Below are 7,151 nucleotides of genomic sequence, written 5' to 3'. Positions count from 1 at the left end.
TGGTGGCCTTGGCAGTGCTGGGGGATCGGTTGGTCTGGACAATCCTAAAGGTCTTTTCTAGGATTCTGGGATTGCTGTCTCCAGAAGGGGAACCCAAAATCTTTCCCTCGTTCATTCAGGTGTTTGGAGAGCAGGATCTCTCCTCTGTCCCAGAGCCCCGCTGGGAATTTCCTCTGCCAAGGCTGAGCGTGGCCAGGGGTTGGGCTCTCGTGCCAAAGCTCTCCCACATCACCAAACACAATTTTTTTTTAATGATTCAGTTGCCCAACAATGCTGGAGGGATCCCAAGGCTATTAAGATCTTATGTCATGGGTCTCTGGAACTGCAACCAGCATCAGTTGTTTCGAGTCAACACTGCCGGGGTAGGTCTTTGAAAGATTTATTTTTCAGGTAGCTCTGAGGCACTTTGCAGTGCCATCTCCCATCTCAGGAGGTTCAGCTGCCAGAAAACCCCAAATTTTGGACTTTTTGAGGTTGATTGGGGTGCTTGGTGATGCATTAGAGCAGAGGAGTGTGTAATTCAAATTTCCAGTGGCTGGAGGTTAAAATCAAAGTTAGGAAACGCTGGGAATGAGGGAACAGTGAGGCTGATCAAACACTGCCAGAAATCCTTTGCTTTTACACTCAAAGGACCACGGGCTGTCCCAGGAGATCCCATCTCTCCTGGCTGGGCAGGACTTTGTGGAAACACCTCCTAATCTTGGTTTCACGTTAAGTAATCGTTTCCCCACGTGCTGCCCACAGGATCCTCCGCTGTGACACATAACCACAGCATGATGAGCACACCGCATTTGCCAGCGCCCAAACTCCAGGCTGGCAGCAAACCCCAAACTGGCAGCAAAACCCAAACTGACAGCAAACCCCAAACTCCAAACTGGCAGCAAACCCCAAACCCCAAACTGGCAGCAAAACCCAAACTGACAGCAAACCCCAAACCCCAAACTGACAGCAAACCCCAAACCCCAAACTGGCAGCAAACCGCAAACACAGCCAGGCCCATGGCGCGTTACCTGCCCCAGATTTCAGGCTGTGGGCTGGAGGAAGATGAGATTTTTGGAGGAAAGGATGGAAAGTGTCCACACCTGGCTGGGTCAGAGGTGTGCACACCAACGGGGTCAGCGTGGCAGCAGCAAAGCTCGTGGGGCAGTGGGATTCACCTCCAGGACAGGGAACAAGGACAGCCTGGGGCATGGGGTGACTGTGGAGCTGTCCTTGGCAGCTGTAATTGAGGGACTCTGAAACACTTCTGATTTTCCACGTGTTTGCTAAAGCCATCGGTGAGTCTGGAGTTCCTGTGAACATCGGTGCTGAGCTCAGATTTCATCAAAGCTTTTGGTCTCTTGTAGCTGGGCTTTCCCTTGGGATCTGAGCTTAGGATCTTGGAGCTACAGAGCAGCCTGGGCTGGAAGGGACCCACAGGATCATCCTGACCATCCCTATCCCTGCCCAGACCCCCCAACAGCCCCAGCCTGGGCATCCCTGGAGCGCTGTCCAAAGGCTCCTGGAGCTCTGGCAGCCTCGGGGCCGTGCCCATTCCCTGGGGAGCCTGGGCAGTGCCAGCACCTCTGGGGGAAGAACCTTTCCCTAAATCCAGCCTGAGCCTGGCCTGGCCCAGCTCCAGCCGTTCCCTGGGTGCTGTCCCTGTCCCAGAGCAGAGATGGGAGCTGCAGATCCCTGAGCTCTGCCCTCGCTGTGCTCTGCTCCAGCTGGACACTCCAAGTGCCCTCAGCTGCTCCAGACCCTTCCCCATCCTCGTGTTCCTCCAGCTCAGCTGCCTCTCAAGCTTCAGTTTCCCTTTCTTCTGGGCGATTCTGTACAGAAATTGGAGGTCCAGGGCCGTGCCTCAGTCTCTCCCTCCTCTCAGGTGCATTTGCAGCCGTGACTCAGAGCTCAGGGCCCTTCTCATCTCTCATAAAGCCAGGTAACTTCATCATACCTTCCCTGTGAACTCATGCTGCTGCACCTTCCCTCCTGGCTACCCCAGCCAGCATTCCTGGGCACTAACGCCCATTCCAGCAGCCTGCTGGCACAGCCACCCCTCTCAGGGTGCTGAGAGGAGCCACTGCTGCTGCTGCAGTAACAATTTACCACTGATTGCAGGCTTCTCCCATGATTAAACGAGTGTTTCTCCAAAAAAACATCTTCCTTGGCTGAGAAGTTTTGAGGTTCAGTGGTTTCAGTGAACTTGCAGAACTGCCAGATTTCATTCCCAGCTTCCTGTATCCATTTATCCTTTCCAATCCATTCCTCCCATTTATCACCCTGGGCTGCATCAGCAGAATTGTGTCCAGCAGCTGAGGGGGATTCTGCCCTTCTGCCCCACTCAGGTGATTCCCCACCTGTAGAGCTCAGCATTCCAACATCAGCAACACCTGGAGCTGCTGGAGAGAGCCCAGAGGAGCCCCTGGAGCTGCTCCAGGGCTGGAGCCCCTCTGGAGCCAGGCTGGGAGAGCTGGGGGTGCTCAGCTGGAGAGGAGAAGCTCCAGGGAGAGCTCAGAGCCCCCTCCAGGGCCTGCAGGGGCTCCAGGAGAGCTGGAGAGGGGCTGGGGACAAGGCCTGGAGGGACAGGACAAGGAGGGATGGGTTTAAGCTGAAGAAAGTTAGATTTAGATCAGATATTAGGAAGAAATTATTTACTAAAGGACAGCTGGCACAGATTCCCAGAGCAGCTGTGGCTGTCCCTGGATCCCTGGCAGTGCCCAAGGCCAGGCTGGACATTGGGGCTGGAGCAGCCTGGGACAGTGGGAGGTGACCCTGGGGACAGTGGGGGTGACCCTGGGACAGTGGGGGTGACCCTGGGACAGTGGAAGGTGTCCCTGCCATGGCTGGGGTGGCTCTGGGTGGGATTGAAGGTCCCTCCCAGCCCAAACCACCCAGTGTTTCTATGATTTTAAGGGGAGCATTTTTTAGGTCACTCAGGGTCCCCCTCACAGCTCCGGGAAGGATCAGCCCACATTCTTGCTTGAAGCACTCAAAAAGAAAAGGTCAAAAAACCCAAACCAGTGATCCCAGTGTGAATTTAAAACCTGTCACTGCCTCATCAATGGCCAATTGATTAATCCTTCATCCCTCTGATGGCATCCAGGGCTGTGTTACAGATCCTTGATGTCTTTTGTATTAGCACATTATCAGGCATTATTTTGAAAACTAATGATATTTCACATTATCAATATTTCTGTCATCCCTTTGGAGCCAAATCTGCTCCATGCCTGTAGCATCCTACATTGGAGCAGGAAAACCTGGCTCATCCCAAAGGATTGCTTGAAAATATTCCTGCCTGCATTGAATCCTGCTGGGACCTGTCAGCATGGCAGGGCTGGACTCTGGTGTGGGGAAAAGCGTGCCCAGGTCAGAAATGTGAGACCAAACCTGCCCCCAGTTCATCAGGAAACCATCAGCACTCGGGTCAATGGCTTTAAAATCCAAGTGGAGGCTGCAAAACCCACCCAGCTCTGGCAGCAGAGGGGCCTGGGCCTTTAGCTCAGGAAATAATGGACAAGGAGAGGCTGGGTGTTAAAAATAGGATGGGGACAAAGCAAGCCTGAAGCTGCGGTGGCATTATATAATCCATCAATAAATTGAACACTGGTGCATGTGAAGGACGATGAAGGGGAAAGGGGGATGGGTTTTGCACATCAAAACAGCTCTTCCTGCTGCTGTACAGCCACGGAGAGCGGAGCTAAAGCTCGTTGTGCCCCAGCCATTTGGGAGAAAATGTCCTTTTAAGGCTGGATTTGGTGAAAACACCCAGGAGTGTGCGTGAGGGAACTTGTCTGTGCCCTCGGAGGCTGCCAGGGCTGGGGCTGGTGTTCACTCCCAGCTCCGAGGGGTGCAGGAGGGCAGGAAGGCTGTGATCAGGGAATGTGCACCAGCACTGCAGGTTTGGCCCGGCTATTCCTCAAAATTCCCTTTTTCCCCGGGTGTGAAAAGGCTGAGGCTGCACTGGGCTGAGATGGGAGCTCAGCCACGTGGGATTGAACAGAATCTGCTTCATGCACACCCTGCCCCTCTCTGCCCTTCTGCTTGCTGTTACAATCCGGTCCCAGGAGCAGCATTGAACATGAAAGAGCTGGCTGGGATCATTTCCGTGACACAAGAGTCGCTCACATCACCTCTGAGGAGCTGTGCTGGGGTGGCAGAGTGCTCCTGGGCACGGAGCTGGGTGGAAAAAGGACTGCCCAGGTCACAGCCACCCTGCACAGGCAGCTCAGCCCCCGAGGGTCTGCCCGGGGCTGTGCAGGGCAGGAGCTGCTGTTGCCCCATCCAGAGGGAATCCCAAGGTATTGTAGGAAATATTTCTGAGAGAGAACCCCAGAATGGGTTGGGTTGGAAGGGATTTTAGAGATCATCCAGTGCCACCCCAGCCATGGCAGGGACACCCCCATTGTCCTCAGGGTCACCCCCACTGTCCCCAGGGTCACCTCCCACTGTCCCAGGGTCACCCCCACTGTCCCCAGGGCCACCCCCACTGTCCCCAGGGTCACCCCCACTGTCCCAGGGTCACCCTCACTGTCCCCAGGGTCACCCCCACTGTCCCAGGGTCACCCCCACTGTCCCAGGCTGCTCCAGCCCCAATGTCCAGCCTGGCCTTGGGCACTGCCAGGGATCCAGGGACAGCCACAGCTGCTCTGGCAATTCCATCCCAGCCCCTCCCCACCCTCCCAGGGAACAGTTCCTGTCCTATTATCCAATCTAGATCTATCTTATCCAATCTATCTACATTTTCTCACGTTATTTTTATTTTTTTTTTTAAAGTTATTTTCTTTTAGGGTTTTAGAGGTAATAGTCCTTTCATTTCTTAATTTTTTTAAATCACCTTTCCAGCACACACACCAGTGTCTGCAGGAGGCTGGGGGAAGGCTTCAGATGTTTTTCCTGATTCTGTGATTGTGTGTCTGGCACAACTGAGCTCCTGCTCTGTCTGGGGTTTCTCCTCCCTGCCCCAGGTTCCAAAAGGATGCTTTGCCCTTTGGTTCCCCGTGCTGGGAGCTGCAGAGGATCCTGCTGCCTCCTTCCCACCTCCCTGATCCCCAGACAGGAAAACATCTGATTTTTCCCTTATCCTGCCTGAAGTTTCTCAGCTCTCCTGTGTGCAGCAAACTCCAGTCCCAGTCTGACACACCGATTCTCCCACCTTTAAAATTCATCTGCTAATTAGAACTCCTGCCCCCGCCAAGGGCAGCGTGATTGAGCCGTTTGTGGGAGCGCAGCTCCCTCCCCTTTGGCTCACCAGCCGTGATCACACCTCGTGTGCTGCTCTTCCAAACTGCCACGAGAAGCAGGGAGAGCTTCCAGGAACAAAACTGGCCCAGGCTCCAGTCCCAGTGCCCTGAATGGCAAAAATCAACATCACAGGGAAATCCTTTGGTTTCTCCCAGTAACTGATTTGTTCTGCAGGGTCTTGGTCAGAGCCTTCAGCCCCCTCAAGTCCAGTCCTTGAGCTGCCTCCTCCAGCAGGACAAGCTCTGAGCGAGGCCTGGTGGCTGCAGGAGACAACAAAACATTTCTAGGATAATTATCAAGGTTTCCACTGCATAAATACTGATTTATCTCTTTCAGGATGGCCATGGCTTGTGAGCCAGCTCCCAATCTGGCACACACAGCTGGAAAGGGCAAAAAAAAGTCTGGAGCCAGATTCAAAAGATGTCAAAAGGCAGGAGCTCTTCTCCAGCTCCAGCACTCGCTGCTGTCATTGCAGAGGTGCAGCCTGGCTCCCGCTGGAGCCTCGGGGTGAAATCGTCAGACAGGTGGAGTAACCTCTGATGGGATCCAGGAGAACATTGGGCTCGTGCCTTTCTATAAAAAACCATAGCCAGGGGTCTTCAGAGAGCATAACCCATCCCAGGCTCTCTCCGTTCCCCAAATCCGTGCAGGGAGCTGTGACTCACAGCCCAGCGTGCCAGGACGGAGCCTCTCGCCCTGCAGCAGCGCTCCTGCCCTTCCCTTGGTGGTCCCCACGTGGCCCTGGCGCTGCTGGCGTGTTCCTGGGAGCTGACACACCTTGGAGACAGCAGCACGGCCCTCCTGCTGGGCTTTGGGGTGACACGGCCCAGTTATGGGGCAGACAGAGCTCAGTTATGGGGACAGGACCCTCCTGCTGGGCTTTGGGGTGACACAGCTCAGTTATGGGGCAGACAGAGCCCAGTTATGGGGACAGGACCCTCCTGCTGGGCTTTGGGGTGACACGGCCCAGTTATGGGGCAGACAGAGCCCAGTTATGGGGACAGGACCCTCCCACTGGGCTTTGCGGTGGCACAGCTCAGTTATGGGGCAGACAGAGCTCAGTTATGGGGACAGGACCCTCCTGCTGGGCTTTGGGGTGACACGGCCCAGTTATGGGGCAGAGAGAGCCCAATTATGGGGACAGGACCCTCCCACTGGGCTTTGGGCTGACACAGCTCAGTTATGGGGCAGACACAGCTCAGTTATGGGGCAGACACAGCTCAGTTATGGGACAGACACAGCTCAGTTATGGGACAGACACAGCTCAGTTATGGGACAGACACAGCTCAGCTATGGGACAGACACAGCTCAGTTATGGGACAGACACAGGTCAGTTATGGGGGCAGACACAGCTCAGCTATGGGGCAGACACAGTTTGGTTATGGGGACAGACACAGGTCAGTTATGGGACAGACACAGCTCAGTTATGGGGCAGACACAGCTCATCTATGGGGCAGATACAGCTCAGTTATGGGGACAAGACCCTCCTGCTGGGCTTTGGGGTGACACAGCCCAGTTATGGGGCAGACACAGCTCAGTTATGGGGCAGACACCGCCCAGTTATGGGGACAGGATCCTCCTGCTGGGCTCTGGGGGTGCTCTCTGCCCCTGTGGAGCCCCCCCAAACCCCTGCAGTTTGTGTGAGCAGGGCAAGCCTTCCCCTGGGGCAGATTTCTGTGTCCTGAAGCTCCATCTCTGCTGGCCTGGTGCAATTTCCCTGCTCCAAAACGCTGCTTTGGGGTCAAAAAGAGAGAAACAGAGAGAAACCATCACATCCCCTGACTCCAGTGTCCCCCCTTGCACTGGGGACTTGGGGACACGTGGACACTTTCCCAGCAGAGTGTGCACTCAGAATTCCATTCAAACCTTTGTCCATCCTGCTGGGTGTCATCTCAAGGCATTCAGGGTTTCTGTATTTTTACTAATAT

The sequence above is a fragment of the Poecile atricapillus genome, chromosome 24 (genome assembly GCF_030490865.1).
Source record: "Poecile atricapillus isolate bPoeAtr1 chromosome 24, bPoeAtr1.hap1, whole genome shotgun sequence".
NCBI lineage: Eukaryota > Metazoa > Chordata > Aves > Passeriformes > Paridae > Poecile > Poecile atricapillus.
Note: the sequence above shows the minus strand (reverse complement) of the source record.